At 38.9% G+C, this 20304-nt stretch overlaps 1 protein-coding gene across 3 annotated transcripts in view; it reads right to left on the minus strand.

Moving 5' to 3' along the window:
- LOC145996494 (very long chain fatty acid elongase AAEL008004-like) overlaps positions 1-19909 on the minus strand; it is a 305519-nt gene extending 285610 nt beyond the window's left edge. For all 3 annotated transcript variants that reach the window (XM_083133011.1, XM_083132998.1, XM_083133007.1), the window contains exon 1: positions 19369-19909. The gene's annotated coding sequence lies outside the window, so the exon portion shown is untranslated. The remainder of the gene's footprint in view (positions 1-19368) is intronic.
- Positions 19910-20304: the final 395 nt, after the last annotated feature.

Below are 20304 nucleotides of genomic sequence, written 5' to 3' on the forward strand. Positions count from 1 at the left end.
TTTTAAATCCATGTCCCAACTTTTTTCGAACTGCAGTCGTCAAGCGAAAAAGTATTTTTTTATCTTTTTGTCAACTTATTCAGATATGTTCTTCATTATTAGAGCCCGGAAGTTTGGCAAAATGCCTCTTTTTATCTACTGCATATATTGATAAAATTTTTCCGGATATACGTTTCTTATGTTGTTTCGAATGTTTTGGAAGCCTTTTCATTTTGCCTATTTTGCCTATTTGGGACCCCACTGCCTATTTTTAATTATAATGCCTTTTTTGCCTTTTTCAATGAAATTTGACATTTTTTTTAAAAAATGTGTATATAAATTATTTTTCTCCCAAAAAACGTTGTTGGCATTTATTTTTCTTCCGTTTATTATGTGAATAATTTTCGCCTTATTTAAGTAATATTGAACTCACGCATGTTTCAACATTGCTGAAGGAGAAAAGTGTGAGAAAAAAGTATTTCATGCTGAGTCAGGATATTGCCTTTCGGTTAACATTTCTTGTGCATGATTGACTGCTGAAGTGGACAGGTTGATTTCGAACACAAAGAAAATATTTCTGAAATCTCCCTCTCGAACCCGAAAATTTCAGGAAGTTGCGATTGAACTTAGTTTACTTCAGCAACCAGTCTTGACGAGATAGGGAACCTGGATATCAGCAGCTATATACCTAGTCTTACCATAAATACTGTCCCAAAGTTGTAAGTAAATAGACACAAAATGGTGAGAGATATTGTAATATCAGAATAACATGATTTGCATGGATGCATTATGAACCAAAATCACAAATAATTATTCGAAATGGCCACCTTTAGCACTGACACACTTCTGAAGTCTTCGTGGCCACTCATCAATGGAATTACGCAACACATCAAGTGGAAACTCCGCAGCTGCCTTCTGAAGAGACCGCTTTAAACTGTCAATATTGGGATGTCTCTTCTTGCAAGCCATCTCCTGAAGCTTGGACCACAATTTGTAGTCCAAAGGGTTTAAGTCTGGACTGGCAAAGGGCCAATCTGACGTGGAAATGAAGTCAGGAACATTTGCCTCCAACCACTGCTGGGTGGTGCGTGCTTTGTGTGCTGGGGCTGAGTCCTGCTGGAAGCTCCAGTTCTCTCCATGGAAGATGGTGTCGGTCAGATTCTTGCATAGTTTCTCAAGCACTGTCTGCTGGTACACTTTGGCTGATGTTTTTACCCCTTTTTCACAGAAATGGAGCGTGCCCTCATAGCAAATGTTCCAGACTTCATTTCCACTTCAGATTGGCCTTCTGCAAGTCCAGACCTATACCCTTTGGACTACAAATTGTGGTCCAAGCTTCAGGAGATGGCTTGGAAGAAGAGACATCCCAATATTGAAAGTTTAAAGCGGTCGGTCTCTTCTGAAGGCAGTTGCTCATTTTCCAGTCGATGTGTTGCGTAATTCCATTAATGAGTGGCCACGAAGACTTCAGAAGTGTGTCAGTGCTAAAGGTGGCCATTTCGAATAATTATTTGTGATTTTGGTTCATAATGCATCCATGCACCTCATGTTATTCTGATATTACAATATCTCTCACCATTTTGTGTGTATTTACTTACAACTTTGGGACAGTATTTATGGTAAGACTAGGTATTATGCTAACAACCTTCAAAAAATCAGTGAGGTGATCGATGCTCTTCCAGATGCTTCAATTCGTGAAGTGAAAAAACTCCTGTGCTATTCAAGTTTATTTTTGCACATTATGGTGCATTGCCAAAGACAATTACAATTATAGCATCCATGAAAATCTTCGAGGAATCTATGCAGCAGATGATGGAAGTGCCAGGAGAAAAGGGGTGAGCTGTTGCGGAAAAGTGCAAACGGGTAGTGAGTGCAAATGAGGACTTGAAACAATTGAAAACAATTTGTGATATTCTAAAAGGTGAAAATGCTGTTACCAAAATGAGTCCAGCTACATTAGCTTGTTATATGTATGCTCCAATAACTTCTGTCGAAGTAGAAGGATCATTTTCTATTATGAAAAACATTCTCTCTGACATACGACTATCAATGAATGTTGAGAACTTAAAAAGCACCTTGTAGTTATGTGCAATCAAGACGGAGAAAATTGAAATGCTCTTCCCAATTTAGATTTTAACATTTTGCCAGAAATTATAGATAAAAGTAAGCGACTTCTAAATGTGCCTTTTTTCGGTTTATTTTGCCTTTTTTCATTTTTAGTGCCTATTTACCACATTATAAATGCCTTTTTGCCTGCCCATTTTAACGAAAATAAATGCCTGAACTTCCGGGCTCTATTCATTATAAGAATAATTGTTAATACGTATCATTGAATTAATATTATATTATCTTCTAAACATACGTTTGTCATGGCTGGAAATTTGAAAACGGTATTATTCTTCGGGATACAGTACTATCTGAATACTTCTGAGAATTGAACATAAACAATAAGCACTGTACGTTTTTGCCTGTAAGCGAATGTGTTGCTGATTGTCGGGTCAAACTGTTTTTGTTGCTGGTATGTTTTTAAGTCCATTTTATGCACAGAAAGGCTAATCGGGTCTGGACCTAAGGTTTATGACTTGGAGTCCGAACCTCTATGTGACTCCACCGAGTACCTAACCTGGGAGCCCTTGATTATAAAGCCAAGACGGTACTGCTACGTCATCGAGGAGGCCAAGGGGTCTATACTCTCTCCCGGGAACCTCTGGAGCGTGCGAACGATTGCGCAAATATTGACTCGAGAGGGCTCGACCAATGAACAAGTGCTACGGATCGGGATTGCTTGGAGGGGTAGAGCGACTGTAGTTACCAGCCTTTGCAGCAAAAAGCGTGGGCGTCGGGGGGGGGGGGGTCGAACCGGTCGGTGGACCCCCTGGAAATTGACATTGTTCATTTAAAGATACAAGAAAGCCGAAAGTTTGTTACTCTTATTGTGATGAACAGAATTAAAGTTCATTTAGTTAGCATTCGAACAGAAAAGTAAAAGTAAAAATTCATTGCACTTAAAACATTGAGTGAAAATTACTGGAACAAGGTTCTATTCTACCATTTCATCCAAAAAACGGTTCCACAGTCTTCAAAATTATAATAATTACAGTTGTAGATGAGAGGTCACACTACAAACGTTATGGGAAAAAAAACTAATAATTAAAGAGTTTTATTGAACGAGACGTGCAAAAGTTAATAGTAAAATGCATTTCAGTTACTAACTGCATAATGCAAAATAAATAATAGAAAATAGTTGTGCTGGTATTCACTTGTTTGGTGGATCTAGTCTCCCCATTTATATAATTATAATAATTATTATTGTCATTATTATTTCGAATAAAATTTATTTTTGTTAGTTTATAATATTTATTATTGTATAATAATATTTATAACCGTGATAATAATACTTATTATCTTTCTACTATTCAACATTTATCATTTGCCCGACCCCCCCTGCAAAAATGTCTGGCGACGCCCAAGGCAACACGTACTGCTTCGCTCCGCCCACTCACTTTCCCCTCTTCTCTACCGTTATATGCGGCTATGCTTCATCGATTCCTGGGATAGTGTATAGCTCTAGCTGCAATATTACGATTGTCTTGATGGTCACATAACACTCCAACAGCATTTCGGATCTTCTTTTCTTTCCCACGTTTTCGAATGTGTCCCCCTTCTCCAGACACAAAAATTCTGGGTACAGGCCTCAAGTGAGCAACAGGTTTGCTGAAAATTGCCGACATAAACTCAACCTGGAAAAGCACTTTAATGCGCTTCTTGGTATACACTTTTACAACTCACGCTCACGAGTAGGGTGACGTCAATCGGGGCTTGCGCAAGTGCTGCCACTAAGAGATGAGTGTGCTAGATAAGGTACTATTAACAAACTGAATCAACTCCTTCGAAGACATTTCGCTTCCTTATCCGAGGAGAAACAAACAATGAGATCCAATGTAGCGATTAATCTACTTCCTTCTGCGTATTTATAGGCACTAAAAGCCTCCATAATAGGCAAATAGGCACTTAAAATGGACCATAAATATATTAAGACACCAAAATAGGCAGGGAAAACGAGCTTGTTAGTATAAGTTGACTTTATTCACAGATAAGCTAATCGGGATTGGACCTACAGTTTAAGGTGAGATCCGAGGTGGCTTTTAATCAGCGTTGCCAGAGACATGCGCACAGAATCCACTGAAGCTGCTGTGAAATTTGATTGATTGATTTGTTTTATTTTACTTCGCGTTTTGTGCTTCTTGGCTAATTTGCGAAGATGGAGATGGGGGATGAAATTGATGAATGGACATTTTACAAACAACCATGCCCGAGCGGGATTCGAACCCGGGACCCCTAGCGTCGCAGCGCGATGTGCTGACCACTCGGCCACGGGGTCCGGCTGCTGTGAAATTACACACAATTATACACACAGATTTTGAAATGACACCGATACTTCATACACACGCCAAAAAAAGGTGGGGGGGAACTGAAAATTTAAGGCGCAAGCAAGTGGTCAGAAACGTCATTTTGCATTATTTGATTGCTTGTTAAATGCTTCATAAGTAAGGGATTTCGGAGGATTTCGAGTAGGGCGTTGCCCCCCCCCCCCCCTCCATGGAAAATGAATGTCAGCAGTGTTAATCCATCCTGAGGGGCACCGACAAGGTCATTTCAGGCACGACATTTTACCCTTCGCATGAACGCATTCAATATAGCAGCAATACGTGGTACGTAAAACCGCAAACAAATGGTTCTTTTTCTGGTCAAGATACCTACGTTATTGTTATTACCTTTTATGTCTAACTTGGAATTTCGGTTTTCCCATGTCTTCATTGGGTTTTACCACGTGAATGAGATTAATGCACGAGAAGCTGACATTGGGTTTTTACTGTAGCTTCGGGTGATCTTTTTCTCATTATGGAACTTGAAAAATGAATTAACCGGGTAAATGCCAGCCCCCCAAAAGTGAGCAAAACTCAGTCTTCTTAAGACGCTGTATGCGTATGTGTGTGTGCCACGTCATGAACTGGATTTTTATGTAGTGAAAACTTGCGATATATGTACATTATAGAAAAAAATACTGAAATATGTAAAAGACATTCAAATAGATTAAAAAATGTGATATTTTTCAGAGTTTCGGTCCTATCCTTCATTCTAGTGCTACTTGTTTCAGTTTGAGTGGATTACTTGAACATTCAGTCAGTAATCGAAAATAGGAATTTCTTTATCTCGAGGACAGTCACTGAAACAGATAATAATATTAATTTATCGAAACATTCATAAACTAAAGCGAAAATTCTAGAAATTGAATCGTAGCAAGAAAATCGGGCTGGAAGTTACATTCACGTCAACTGACAATCCTATCTCCCTGTACGGGCATAGCAGATTCTATATTTGGCCTAAGAAAGGCGTGCAACCAACATTGGTGGCCTAGTTCGTCGACCTGGTCGATTGAACGGAAATAGCCGAATAGCACGCATACTTCTGGACACACAGACACCAGTGGTGGAGCTCTTGACAGTCGCATTATAATTTACAATGTCACAAACTGGTGTGTTGTATGCATTTAGATCAGCGTGGGATTAAATGTATTCTACACAGACAGTTGTGTGTATTTATCAACATATCAGCGTACGATTAAATTTATCTACACACGTTATCTTGCAACGACAAACGGAAGTAGGATGCGTGGGAAAATACCAACATAGTTGTTCAATACTTTCAAAACGCGCTGCTAATCAAATGATTCAAGTTTATTAAACACTTTTGGGAAATAAATGGACAAAGTATACAGATAAAAGCATTCCTGTGTCAAGTATGCACAACAAAAAACCTTATTCATACATAAATATATGGTTTTTCATCCTGAAGATATTATAAAATACAGTAAATGGTCACAGATTGTTATGTTTTCTAAGAAAATTATCCTATTGTCTTCAGGATTAACAGGATCGCTGTAATTTTAATACTTCTGGCAATGTAAGATTATCTGCAAAAGGTAAAACTAACCTAGTTCACAGCATAGAGTGAAAATACCAAATTGAATATTCCGTAAAATTTCCTGGTTTGTGAATAAAATCTTTCCCAAGATATTTTTCATATAAGGTTTTCCTGGTAGTGTGAGAACAGGAAGCCAAGTTTTTGATAAAAGTTGTTTAAAGTAGATTTTGTCCTCAGATAGGTTAGGGCTGTGTGAATGTGCCTCCGCCAAGAAACAAACCCGTGACTTCTTGACGACAGCGCTAGTCAATACACTATACCTTCTGGTCAGTGGAAACCCTGTGCAAGATATTTATAATTTTTGAAAACACGGAGTCAACGCTTAGAATAATGAAAGATGAACCAAGAAACATTTGGACGGAAATTTATATTAATATAAATAATCAAAAGTGACTAAATTGGCATATTCACATACTATTTACTCATATCCAAATACTGTTATCGGAATGTTAACTGTTTAGGCATTCTCGCAATTAATTGTATCTGAATCTTCATTTTCTTATAATTAAGTATCGTATTTATATTTGTGAAACAGATAAAAAAACAAAAAATGTTATGTAGCGTAAACTATGTATCCAATAGTGAGGTAGGTGGGAAATAATCTTTGTGGAACAATACCACAGATTAACAATACTACGGTAAAGATGATCGTTGATTGTCACTTTCGAATAGTGTTGCCCACGAGACGAGACTTTGGCCTGTCTCGTCTCGTGGAAATGCTGTGAAATCCTGTCTCGTCTCGAAAATATTCGTTTGTCAAAGGGACACAAGATCAATCTCGTCTCGTCTCGAATTATTAAAAGCCTGTCCCGTCTCGTCCCGTGGGCAACACTACTTTCGAACAATCGATTACGTCAAAAGAGATTATTCGGTTTTGACAATTATTTTAAGAGTGTAGTGTTTCGACCAGAAGAAAATGGGAAGAAACATTCAAACAAAACGTGGCTTATTGCGCAGTGATTCTGGGTCTTACTTTAAACAGCAGGTAACAATTAGTATACCTGAGCATCAAGTGGAGAACAAGGGCGGATTAAAGTGAGGGCGGAGGGGGCCGATCGTCCCCTGCGAGACCCTTGAGAAGGCGTCGTGGGCGACTTCCACTGAGGACGTACTATATTTTTTCATACATTAATAAATAACTTACACAGTTGGAAAGAAATATAACACACATAGCGTCAATTAAGAAACATACAAGAGCGGCGACGAACTACCCGAGGACTTTGAAGGTGAAGGGCGACAGATCCTCAAGGGTCTTATTTCATTTCTACAATAATTTGCACAGTTAAAATGCAATAAAGCAAATATTGTGGCATTTTACAAAGAACCACAGTTATGGGAGAACAGGAAGCTTAATGGTTAGTACAACGAGTGACTAAAATAGGGGTGGCGAAAGTTAGGGGGCGACGAATGATAGGGGGCGACGAATGATAAGGGGATGACGAAAGATAGGAGGCGGCAAATGATAAGGGGGCAACGAATGATGAGGGGGCGACGAAAGATAGGAGGCGATGACTGATAAGGGGATGACGAAAGATAGGAGCCGACGAAAGAAAGGGGACGACGAAAGATAGGAGGCGGCGAATTATGAGGGGGCGATGAAAGATCAAGGACCGACGAAAGATAGGAGGCGGCGAAAGAAAGAGGGCGACGAATGATGAAGGGTGCTGAAAGACAGGAGGCAACGAAAAATTGGAGGCGACGAATGGTAAAGGGGCGACGAAACAATGTCAAAGAATTATGAAGGACGATGAAAATACGAGGAGACGAACGATAAGTGGGCGGATGAAACACAAGATAATGAAAGATAAGGGCGACGAAATATAAGGTGTGATGAATGATAAGGAGTCGAGAGGGAAACAAATAATAGGAATCAATGAATGTTAGGGGCGACGAAAGATAGGAGGCGGCGAAAGATAGCGGCCAGCGAAAGAATAGAGGGTGACAAAAGATATGAGGTGATGAGAGATGAGACAGGGAGGAAACAAATATGAGGATGTCGAAGGATGGGGGCTACGAGAGATAGGGCAAGGACTGACTGGGACGAACAAAGAGAAGGATGACGAAGGATTTGGGGGTGGGGGGCTTTCTGTGCATAAGCACGAATTGAATTAAGGTGAAGGACTATTATAATACACTCTGTAAAAAAAAAATAGCATCACTGTATTCTTATTACGGATGTTGACAATTTTGAGTTTCGCATGGATGCATCTTTCCTTCACAACTTGAAATCAATTGATTAAAGCATTGGTCTGGTATCACTGCGTAGTGTGGTGTTATTCTTTTGGTGAATTAGTGTTTGGAGTGTCCGCTAGAGGGTGTTGCAATCAGTTACTGTCGCAAGGCTTTGTAATCAATTGTCAGGAATCTGTAAAACGATTGTTAGTAGTGCAACTTGTGACGTGTTTTATGTTGCACACTACATGTTCATTATTGACAGTTTGGATACGTTATAATATTTGTGAAGTGTTCTGGTGGTGTGTAGTGTATTTGAGCGTGTTTTCTCGAAAAAAAAATGGGTAGAAAGTGTGACATTTCGCCATGTAAGCAAGGAATGGTTCTTGCTTTGCATATGGATGGTCATTCTCAGAGAGAAATTGGTAGACAACTTCAAATGCATCAATCCACAGTTAGCCGCTGCCTGCAAAAGCAACAAGAACATGGAAAATCATCACTGAGAAGTCACTGTGGCAGAAAGAAAAAGACATCACCTCGACTGGATCGTATGATAAAGGACATGGCACTGAAGAACAGAGGAATGAGTTCACGCCAAATTGCACATAATCTTCAAAATGAGGTGGGAGTTAATCTTACTCATGCTACTGTAGTATCCCGACTAAAGAAACAGGGTGTTTCTAAACACGTCCCACGTAAAAAAATCAGACTAACTGACGCACATGCAAAAGCTAGACGTGAGTTTGTCACACGTTATGGCGCATGGAATGATACAGATTGGGAACATGTGATATTTTCTGATGAAAAACGATTTAAATTGCTGGGGAATGACAGCTCAGTTAAACTGTGGATGCGGAAGGGAGAAGAACTTGCAAAATCTTGTATTTTAGAAACTCAAACGTTTTGTGGCAGTGTTATGATTTGGACACGTTTCTCTACAAAAGGGATTGGCAGGATGCACATTTGCACAGGGACAGTTAAGGCTGATCAATATCTGGAAATCCTGAATCGGAAAGTTCTACAAACTGCAGGAGATCATTTTTCTGGACAGAATTTGGACTACTTTATTTTTCAAGACGATAATGCAACCTGTCATCGTGTTCAGGTGGTGAATAACTGGTTTCATGATATGAATATTGAAAGACTTGGTGGCCGCCAAACTCTCCAGACATGAATCCTATAGAAAACCTGTGGGCTATGATGTGCAAAAAACTTGGTAATCAGACGTACAGGTCAAAAGAGGAACTTATGGCAGCAATTGTACATGTTTGGAATGAAATTGAGGTCGAATATTGTCAAAATCTCATTCATAGCATGCCTCGAAGATTGGAAGCACTTAGGAAGGCCAGGGGTGGCCACACTAAGTACTAGTCAATGTATTTACTTACTATCATTACAAATTGACATATCATGATGCATTTAAAACCTTTGTTCAATTTTTTTACTTGTAAAAATTGTCTTTGTGCGAAAACGTTCCACAAGCTATATTTGCAATAATTTTGTTATTAGTTCTGTAAAGTGCATTATGTACGTAACTATGACTTAAATAATAAAAATATATTTTACAGATATAGTATTTTATATAATTGTTAGGAAAACAAATCGACAAGTCGAATTAAATCAATAAAACAACTGATAATTCAGGAGGGAAATGCTGACGACCAAAAATAATGAAGTGATGCTAATTTTTTTTTACAGAGTGTATTACTAGGGTATATCAAAGGATTCGTGAGGTGACCGCCCCTTCCCAGAGCATCTAGAATATATTTCCAACACTTCTGCCACCTCACTCATTCGCAATCACTGTGTAAAGGCCATAGCCAGGAGCGTCACTTGATCAACGAAAAAATTAGGCGAACTACAACTATCAATCTTATGAGCTTGCTGCAAGAGCGAATTAAAGGTTTGAGGGTGTGATCATTCTTCTCTTGCACCCCTCACAAGGGCTTTATTGTTAATATTTTTAGTTATTTTTAAATTTCCAATGGTGTAATGAAATACATCAAACATTGTGGCATTTTATGACACCCCAACAGCTAAAACTTAGCAACCATGGGAGGTGACGCAGCAGTGTTTTTCTTGCCTGTTGGGAAAGGCACAGGTTAAGCTGATCCATTCGGACATCGTCCCTGTTCCCGACAGTCACATCTATTGTAATAAAAATCAATTTATTGTGATTTTTTAGAAATCTGTTATAATCTTTATTTTATTGAAGTCAAACAACTTAGGAGGACTGGTGTGTTCAACAAACGTTGTAGCAGTTTATACAGTGTTATAAAAACAAGAAGTACAAGCTGTGCTCCAAGGTCTGGGGTCAAGCGCCCCCATCCAGCTTTTCTTTCTCTTTTTAACTTAAAATGAATATCCCTTTCTATTGTTGTGCTACAGTTAAATAAAGATAAAATTGGAGAAAATGATAATATATCACTTATAACTTATTAAGTAACGAGACAGCAAGATATAATAGATGCTTTGCGGGATTTTAACAAAATCGTTTCTTTTTGCTTTGGTGCTCCTTGATTTATCAGAAGACTACAGCAAATTCATGACACTCACCTGGGCCTTCAAAGTTTTAGTTACAACAATGATTTTATGGCATACATGGTAGGATTGAAGTTTGGGACGAAAGTATGCTAGGCGCCGAAAGTTTGGGGGAGAGGGGGCGTTGTAATGTGTGTCCGCCCCCTCCGAGAGAACGTCTTTAATCCGCCACTGCTTAAGAAAGAACAAAACTGACCTTACGACCAAATCCGATTTAAACAAGCCATTGTGAACGAGGCCTATTTTGCTCTGAAATGAAACAAGCTGCTCGTTGCCTACACACAAGCTTGTTAGTTTCAATGAGCACTTGACCTTGTGGCCACACATTTCCTGTTTCAGAATTATAACAATCCATGAGAAATTACTCACAATTGCATCCTTTAAATGCATCACGCTGTCCAACATTATTACACGAGCGGAAGGATACATTAAAAGTGGGACTATGTCCTCCAAGGAGCAATCCTCACATACATTTTTGGCTATCACACACTTTGATCAACGGCATTAGGATGAACTGTATACAGGATAGATAAGAACGAGTTTAATTTATCGTGTTTCTTACATTTAGTTTCTTTAATTTATACATTATACGCTTGTTCTTGATTATTACATTGTTCTAGATCACCGTTTCTCAACCTATGGGGCGCGAGGGGCGTATCGAAGTCGGGCTCGAAAATTTATATATTGTGCCTTAAAAACCTATTACATTTAAATTACTAAGTTATGTTGCTTTAATAATTTAATTTAATTGATTAATTGATTTGCTTTATTTTACTTCGCTTTCTGTGCCACTTATGGCTAATTTGAGAAGATGGGGATGATATGATGAAATTGATGAATGGACACTCAGAAACATCCATGCCCAGGCCACGGGGGCCGGCCACAGATTAAGTTAATTTAATATAAATTCACCCCGTGTTGTACTTACTCGTAGTTTAAACACTACATTTCTGTTGCTCTACCATTGCACATGAGTTCGGTGAGTAAAAAAACAATTATTTTCAATTTCAGCACGTGTATTTAGTTAGATGTTAGACTCAATTAGTATTTTAAATTACATATTTACTTTTATAGAATGAAGTATGTGTAATATTTAAGCAAGCGTAAAAGATTGCTTCTTAAAGTACTCGATGTTAGCAAAAATATGATTATACACTGGGTGCACACTCCTAAATTAAATCTGCTGGCCCCCATGCTTATGGCTCCCATGAAGTGTAATATCCTTCAAAGGCCGGCCCCGTGGCGGAGTGGTTAGCACATCGACGTCAGGGGTCCCGGGTTCGAATCCTGGACTGGGCATGGATATTTGTGAGTGTCAATTCATCAATTTCATCATATCATCACTGATCCCCATCTTCGCAAATTAGCCAAAAGTGGAACAAAATGCGAAGTAAAATAAAGCAAATCAATCAATCAAATATCCTTCGAGGTGGGCCCCGGACTGAAAAAGGTTGGGAACCACTGTTCTAGATTCAATAATAGATTCGGACCAACCTTTCAGCAGGAATAACAGGTATCGAAACGTAGACTGAAAGTGTAAGGGAGTCCATGGATTGAGACACTTTTGTTTTTGCCTTTAACTTCGTAGTCCTTCCATTGAATACCTCAAGAACTAGTGTATCAGCACGGCAGACTGACATAATTATTGCTTTTGTTATTTATTTTTTTTATTCTCATGGCGCATTGTACGGTTTTAAACACAAGAACATAATTTATAATTGATTTTGCTGAAGGTAAAGATAAAAATTACTTCTCGTACAAAAAGTATAACAGAGGAATGGAACATTCATTGGACAATTTTTTAAACATTTTCTTACGTTGATTTACCTAGCCTAATTGCGTTACTTATCTAAGTTTGTAACAATCCAAAACTAATTAAAACAACGTGCCAGCATCCTGTCTTGTACAGTCAACGACAAAGATAATGGTAAGCAAATTGTCCACCGCTATTTTCATTACTTTCTTACTCTACGTCCTGTGTTGTTTTAAGGAATGAAACTATGTTGGTTCGAGGCAGGCATTGTTTTCTGCTTATTGACGTCTCTATATCAATTCATTGTTAACATACTGTGTAATTCAGACCGAGTGAAAATGATGGTGGACAATTCGCCTACTGTTTCTTTCGCCGTTGGGTGTACGTCTTGGTACATTGGTTATTTTGTTACCTACCAAAATAGCTGCAAGAAATTACATAAAAGCAGCAATCTTAAATATTCGCTCACCACCCACGGAATCTCGTTTATTTCTTTCCTTGACATCTGTTGCTTGTGCCGATCATGAAACTACATCAAGTACGGCTTCAAATGCAAAATCCTAGTATTCACAGTGTTTCAACCTCCCTTTGCGCCAAGCAACGTTCATCCCTACATCAAAATAAGACATTCTGCCCTTGTACATAATCTCATCTTACCAGCTTAATCCTTGGCACATAAACATTACATCAACTTGTGGAAGCGTTTTGTGTTGTCTTAACGTGTTAGCACTGTAGTCATTCGCAACCATGCGATCGATAATCCTTGTGCAAAAGTTTCTTAAATTTCATTTTTCACCCAAACATTTCCTCCCTCGTTATCGTTCGACAAACAGTCTCGACGTTTCAGTCTTATCACAAGTTATTCGCATACTTCGCTTTCCTGACACTAAACCATGTTGGTTGTTAAATTCCTTCCTAGAGTTAGAGATTGTAAAATAAGATAGTAGGCCGTCTGATACCGGGATTACTTTCGTGTCCCCGGAGTACAACACGCAATTCTAAACTCTTTGGGATATCAAAGTTTGTTTACTGTACAAGAAAATAACGGGGGAGAGGGAAGTAAATTTTTCGAATTGAAGGAGCTTCAGCAACCCAACTTTAGGGTTGAACACTTCAGAAGAAAATGAATTTGGCAATACGTATTCAGCTACTGCTGCCACCTGCTGTTGGTGCTTAAAACTATGAACGTACTTCAACTCAGGTCGAGGTTTGACTACATATTTTAATTTTCTTAATCCCACAAGAATTAATTTAAGCGCTTGATCATTGTAGGTGTACGTTACAAAATTAGAGTGACTATAGTTTTTAAAAAATCCAAGGTTTTAATTATTGTACAACCAATACAAATATTTATGTTATTTCGATGTCAACAAAAATATCCAAGTGATACTTAACAACGTTTATCTTTGCATTGAACTTTCAATTGGTTCGAACAATATGATCGGTTGTATGGAAGAAAAGCAACGGCTTCAGTTTCAAAGTAGATCTTGCACGACTATTGGCTAACGCTAACCTACTGTGCCAATAGGGTTGAACGATTGGAGTCAACAAGTGGAGCTCGGCAATATCAGAAATAACTTTTCGAAACTGCCTCGTCGTATCTTTCATCTTTTCATGAAGAATGACATTACTTGACTGTTTCAGTAAACATAAAAGCAGACAGGGTGATGTGACAACGTTTCTTTCGTACCTGATTATAGCACAATTATGCGCTGGGTTATCAGCTGCGTGTAGTAGCCTATTATATATCTTAAATTAAAATGTTCCATCGCCGATTCAAACCAGGGAAATCTCGCGAAAGCAACATTTGCCAACACAGAAGGCGCGTCAAGAGAGACACCTGGCGGTGTTGTATAGAGTTGTCAGGCTTTTTTCCCCTAGACTGCTTCCTGACATCCATAAACATCGTTCGACAAGCCGATCCATTCAGCGTCATCGCATAATGTGCTAACTCTCCTTTTCTTGTGTTAACAGAAATAAACTTTACATAAGCCGTTATGCAATGACGAATACAAAAAAAGAGCACTAAAAGGCAGTTGTCGAAGATGTGCTATCAATATTTTGTGAAGCAATTCCCCCTAAAAGAGAAGGAAACTGCAGGAAGGTATAAACCTGCATTGTCATCTACTAACAAGACTCCGATAAGATTTACGGGAAACGGCAAATAATCCTATATTTGTCTGTTCGAGTTAAAACGGCAACAGGTGTCTCTTGCATAACACGACTGCCTCTGAGAGCAAAGAGCAAGTTGAACAATGTGCGAGATTTCAACCAGCTACGTTACTTGCCAAGGATTTCCTGACGAGTATTTTTTTTAAGTGGGATATCAAGGTCGTTTGCTCTGCTGCTCAATATAGAATCAATTTCATGCTAAGCTCTGCGAGAGAAAATATATTTCCTGCATTCTAAATACGATTTTATTACGGCCGAGATATCGGCTACAAGAAAACTGTGCCAATGTCCAATGAGCAGGCAACTTAACCGAAACCAGACCTACAGTTTATAGTGGTAGGCCTATCTGCCTCTAATATCTTTGATTACAAGACGATAAAGTTAACTACTTTAGGGAGAATGAATGAATAGATACCAATGCCCTCGCTGGGACTCGAACTTGGAAAATTAACTGCAAAAAGTACACAGATATTTATTTTTTTACTACCTTCAAGCTTCACTATAGTTGGAACTCAAACAAGAGTTTCTTTCATTACAAGATTCTCAAAATAATATTACGTTACATGTTTCTGTTAGCTGGGAGTTTCCCCATAACAACTGTCAGCATTTACAAGCACACGTAGTTCTTAATAATACGCATCACAACAGATTCAATTGGAATGTAACACTATCCTAATGGGAAAATGTGTACATAATAAAAGAAATGCAATATTCAATCATGTACAGTCTCTCACAAAGAAATAGTCAGTCATTCTAAATTAATTGCACATAAGCACTACGAGTTTACAAAGGAATGAAATGTGCAATCAGAATTTTAAAAAACGTAGAACATATTAAACGAAATTGATACTTCCAAGTTGTTACGTTTCATGCACAAAAAATGTTTGGCAAAGCTTTAAAATACATTTTATGCTCAGAGGTTAATATGGACTGGGCCTACAGTTTAAAATGGGACCCAAACCACTATGCCTCCAACGGAAATCGAATCCCGACACCTATAGATTACAGGGTGATGGCGTAATATCGGGGACAAAATTTATGTACAATCTGTATGGTCGTGTAAGCTTGCTTACTTATTAAGATTTAAAGAAAAAAGGTAAAGTGTTCCCCTGTGCATAGCACCACGCCATGAAGGCGTATAGGGGGTGTGGGGGTAACGCCCCACACTTTCTTGATCCGGTCGTGAGTGGGGGTGATGTGATCAGCATCACGCCCCTGACCGCCTTTACCCCCCAGGGTTTCCCCCAGGTACCCATGTTATTCGACGCTGGGTAGGCGCCGGGGCCGCTTCCACCGTTAGAAAAGTTCCCCGATTTGAACCGGCCGGGGATCGAACCCGGGACCCTGAGCATGGTAGTCAGACGCGTTACCGACTGAGCCACCGCGGCCACACTTATTAAGATTTACTTAGCTAAAAGTACAAGGGCAGAGAAATCTATTTCATACTTGTGCTTGCAACTGTATAATGTGTATAATCTGATTCTTTACATTTTACATTCCATGCGACTTGTATTTTTACTTTTGTACTTCTTAAAGTCAACTGAGACACAGCGTCAGCTTACGTATAACCTCACTGCAACCATAGGCCTAAATAATGGTGGTTTTAGGGCTAACAACATTTACACAGACCATAATAATCTGCGAGTCATTAGCTATGAGAATGTAAATATACGAGATGGTGTAATAACCCGCCAGAAGAGATCTCACCCCAGTTCATACTAATTCATGCACTGAAAAGACGATGATAAGAGTTGTGATGGGTGTTGTACTGCCAACTGGCAATAATTCGAGTCATAGGCGCCGACTCCATGGGGATTGGGGGGCCAATGTTAATGATGTGGGGGCAGAGCCCTCAAATAATTTTGCTTAAGAGGATATAATGCATTATTTTGCTTCTCTTGTAAAGTTTACTCTGAATTGTGCCACATGAACTTAACTTTAAATACACATTTGAAATGTTCTAGACCATCAACTTTGGGGGGCTGAGACCGCTAAACCATCAACTTTGGGGGGGGCTATGACTGGAGACAGCAAAACACATGACTTATTACTATATACTAAGTATATAATTATGCGTATTGTTAACATTTTTATTAAAAAAGAGTTTCAAAATAACGAGGTGATATGACAATTATACCAGTAGTATGTTGTTTAGTGAATTCTTAACAATTTGAGGTCGTAAATACGACTTTCAGGCAATATTGATATGTACGATTAGTAATCCTGAAATCTCTTCCTCTAGTCCAAAGAATAAGGGAAAAATAATTCTAAAGTCTTTGAGTTTATTTAACACTGGCTTACAGTAAAGTACGGAAGGAAAGCTTATGAAAAGTCTGTATTGCGAAAGCGGGAACGGCTATGATCAAATGCATTATTGCTAAAGCACGACGTGCTATGTGTTTATTTATAATTGCAAAATTAAATTTAAAAAGTAAAATATTGTAGTAAGAACAAAAAAGTAAAACTATTTCCCTGCGATTTGTGTTAGCATTTATGTAAATAATTAAAGAAATATGTTAAATATTGTAAATATTCGCTACTTTTATGGGTACGTCAACACTAAGATTCTTTGCACCTACTTTTAAATAAAAAATTTAATTGTTATCTAAAAAACAAATGAGCAGACACACGTTTTTCATGTTACATATCATTTGCATGAGGAATATAATAGCTGCTTAAAAACTGCTATACGAAGAGTTAATTTTTATTTTAAAAAAGGGAGGGAGTGAGTCATTCATTCATTTATTTCAGTGATTAGAGCCCCCCAATAATTTTGACAAGTCGGCGCCCCTGATTCGAGTCAAGAACAATTTAGAGGTTTTCGATTCACCACCATGTCCACACTTCCGGTTGCAGTAAAGACAACAGAAACAAAAATTGGCAAGTTTAATATTTGAGATAAATATCCACTAAATTACCTAATGGTGGGTTAATGCCCTCTTATCAGAGATGCCTTGTTTAAGGTGTTGCGCTAGGTTCACGGTGCCCCCTTGTAAAGAATAGGTCTTGGGTTTGCTTTGATTGCAGGTAATTAAAGTCCAGAATATGCTATGTGAGGATAAAGGGGACTCAAACACACACATACATACATATATATATATATATATATATATATATATATATATATATATATACACACACACACACACACACACACACACGAAAGGAGTCTACTTTGAATTTGGTCACCGAGGTTCCCTTGGTTCGAATCTAGACATTGGCATTGGTGATCTTTGCTAGTATCCTCTCATTAGTTCAATCTAATCATCACCCATGCTCATCGTCGCGATTAGCCATAAGTGGTAAAAAGCGACGTAAAGAAGAAACCAAGAAAGTCGTCCTCAGGATAATCGCGCTCAATTTGTAAGTCAAGGATGGGAGGAGGTAATGGACACCTACGTGAACTGACATTTTTCTAAGTTTTAGACCTTTCCGAGGGGAGAGTGGTCGCTACTCCTTTGTCATATGACGATTTATTGTCAATTTTCACAAGTTTTTTTTTGGGGGGGGTGATCGCTTTTTAGTTTAGGCCTCCCCGATGGCGTATTGGTAACGCCATCGCCTTGTAATCAAGGAGTCCTGGGTTCGATATCAGATGGAGGCACGTGCTTCGGATTCCACTTTAAACTGTATGTCCAGTCCCGATTAGCCTATCTCTGTATAAGGTGGACTTAAAACTCAAGCAAGCAACAAGCTTTTTTCAATTCTCTCACGATCTCGCAATAGAAGGGTCCAGTTTCGAGTCCTGGGTGGCTATGGGGGAGTTACAATTTCATCTAATCACCATCCTCATCGTCGCGATTAGTCCAGAGAGAACAGCGTAAGCGAACGCCTATCCGGTCTGCTCACTCCGGATATTTTATTCCCTCTTGTTACACACAAACGCACTAAGTTGGATGGATACCCGATGGAGGCACATAGTGGTTCGAATAACACTTTAAACTGTAGGTCCGGTCCCGATTAGCCTATCTGTGAATCAACAAACCAAAAAACTCAAGCTGAACTGTATAGAAGAATAATTGCACGTAGCTACTTTTAAGCAATTTCGCGTATCATGGCCAGTTCCTTATAGTAATCAACATAAATTACTGTAAGCAAAGTGTAATTATGTGTGTGAAATATATAATTTTATGTTCGCATTAATTCTCCGGAAGGCGTAGCCTATACTTCCAGACGCACATGCAACCCTGGAGCCTCAGCTTTATTATTTTTCAGAAGCACTTAGACTACGAAAGATTTCTGTCGTTACATTTCGTAGCATGTGAACATTTGAACCAAACCTCTACTGTGGGAACAGGAGCTACATTTATCGGTGTTACACATAATTGCTACCCAAAGCTAATTGGATATAAACCAAGCGACATCAAGTCGTGTGCAAACGTACTACCTGGTTTGTGTCAGTCTGCGAAACTTGGAATATTTATGCATCTGATTGTACCTAACGTAATTGCTGGTTCTGATGACCCTTTACAAAGCATTATTTTTACAACAGTTAATTAAATTGGCACGATTATTCGTTTGAGTAGCAACAGAAACGTAAGTGGTGATATCTGACTTTTCGTCCTATTAATCCCACTGAAATATGTTGTCGCACATCACCTGGTTCTCAATGAATATGTAAAATTACAGGTGCCGGTACATACACAAGGGTACTGTCACACCAGTTCTCGTTAAATTTAATACCACACAGACTAAAATCGTTGCCACTGTTTTACAAATTAAGAAATAGTATTTATATTCAGATAATACAATCCACTCTGACTTACCTGTGGTGTATTACAAGGTCAAGAAGTTGTCTTCGAAGCGAGGACGCGCCGAATATACCCAGTGACCCTGAGAATGTAATTATTTTCAGAGCAGTATTTTTTGAATGTCCAGAGATAACTAGACTGTTGACAAACGCGATACAAGCACTAGATACACCGGTGCTCGATTTCCGAAAACAGAACTACCGTTTTAATACATTCGGACGTGTAAAAACACGGCTTGGCATAATGATAACTGAGAAGGCGTGGATCCCAATGTGAAGGTGTAGCAGAAGTGCTTGAAACAACTGAATGTCGAACGGTTGGTTACCACAAGATGGTTTTGTGTATGCACCGGTAGCAGCGAATTCCTTCCTTTCGATGTCTTGGCTGTTACCTGTGGTTCTTGTCTAACCTACCACTGAACACACTTGTATTGTTTTCGTTCATAAAAACGTCACAACTGCCTTCTCTCTCTCGCAAATTCACAACCTTGTCTTTCACTTGCCAACACCCACAACGACGCGGTTTCTCACAGAACGCCGGCCAGCGAACCCGCCCGTTTTTCTACCGGATGTTACATGCGCGCATAGATATCCGGTGGTGGCAAAGCTTGGAACTAACTTGGCTTTCTAACAGCACTATGCAACCTGTCGTGCTAGCTGCTGCCATCTGCCAGCCATTTGCAGAATTACGTAAAGATATGAATTTCTAGTGTGTTTCTCTCGAACGTACTTCAATCGTTTATTTCAGAAATATCAACAAATATCGTTTGTGAGAAAGCAAAAAAAAAAAAAAAAAAAAAAATATGTGCTATTGCCACACACAATACTTGAGCGCAGTAAAACAAATTGGCAAAACTTAAGTCCCTTTGTCCAAACCAGGGCCGCCGTTAGGAAATACGAGGCCCTGTGCGAACCATACCCGCGTGCAGTGGCGAAGTCGGGCCTACCCTAA

The sequence above is a fragment of the Lepisma saccharinum genome, chromosome 1, assembly GCF_977018435.1.
Source record: "Lepisma saccharinum chromosome 1, izLepSacc3.1, whole genome shotgun sequence".
NCBI classification, from domain to species: Eukaryota; Metazoa; Arthropoda; class Insecta; order Zygentoma; family Lepismatidae; genus Lepisma; species Lepisma saccharinum.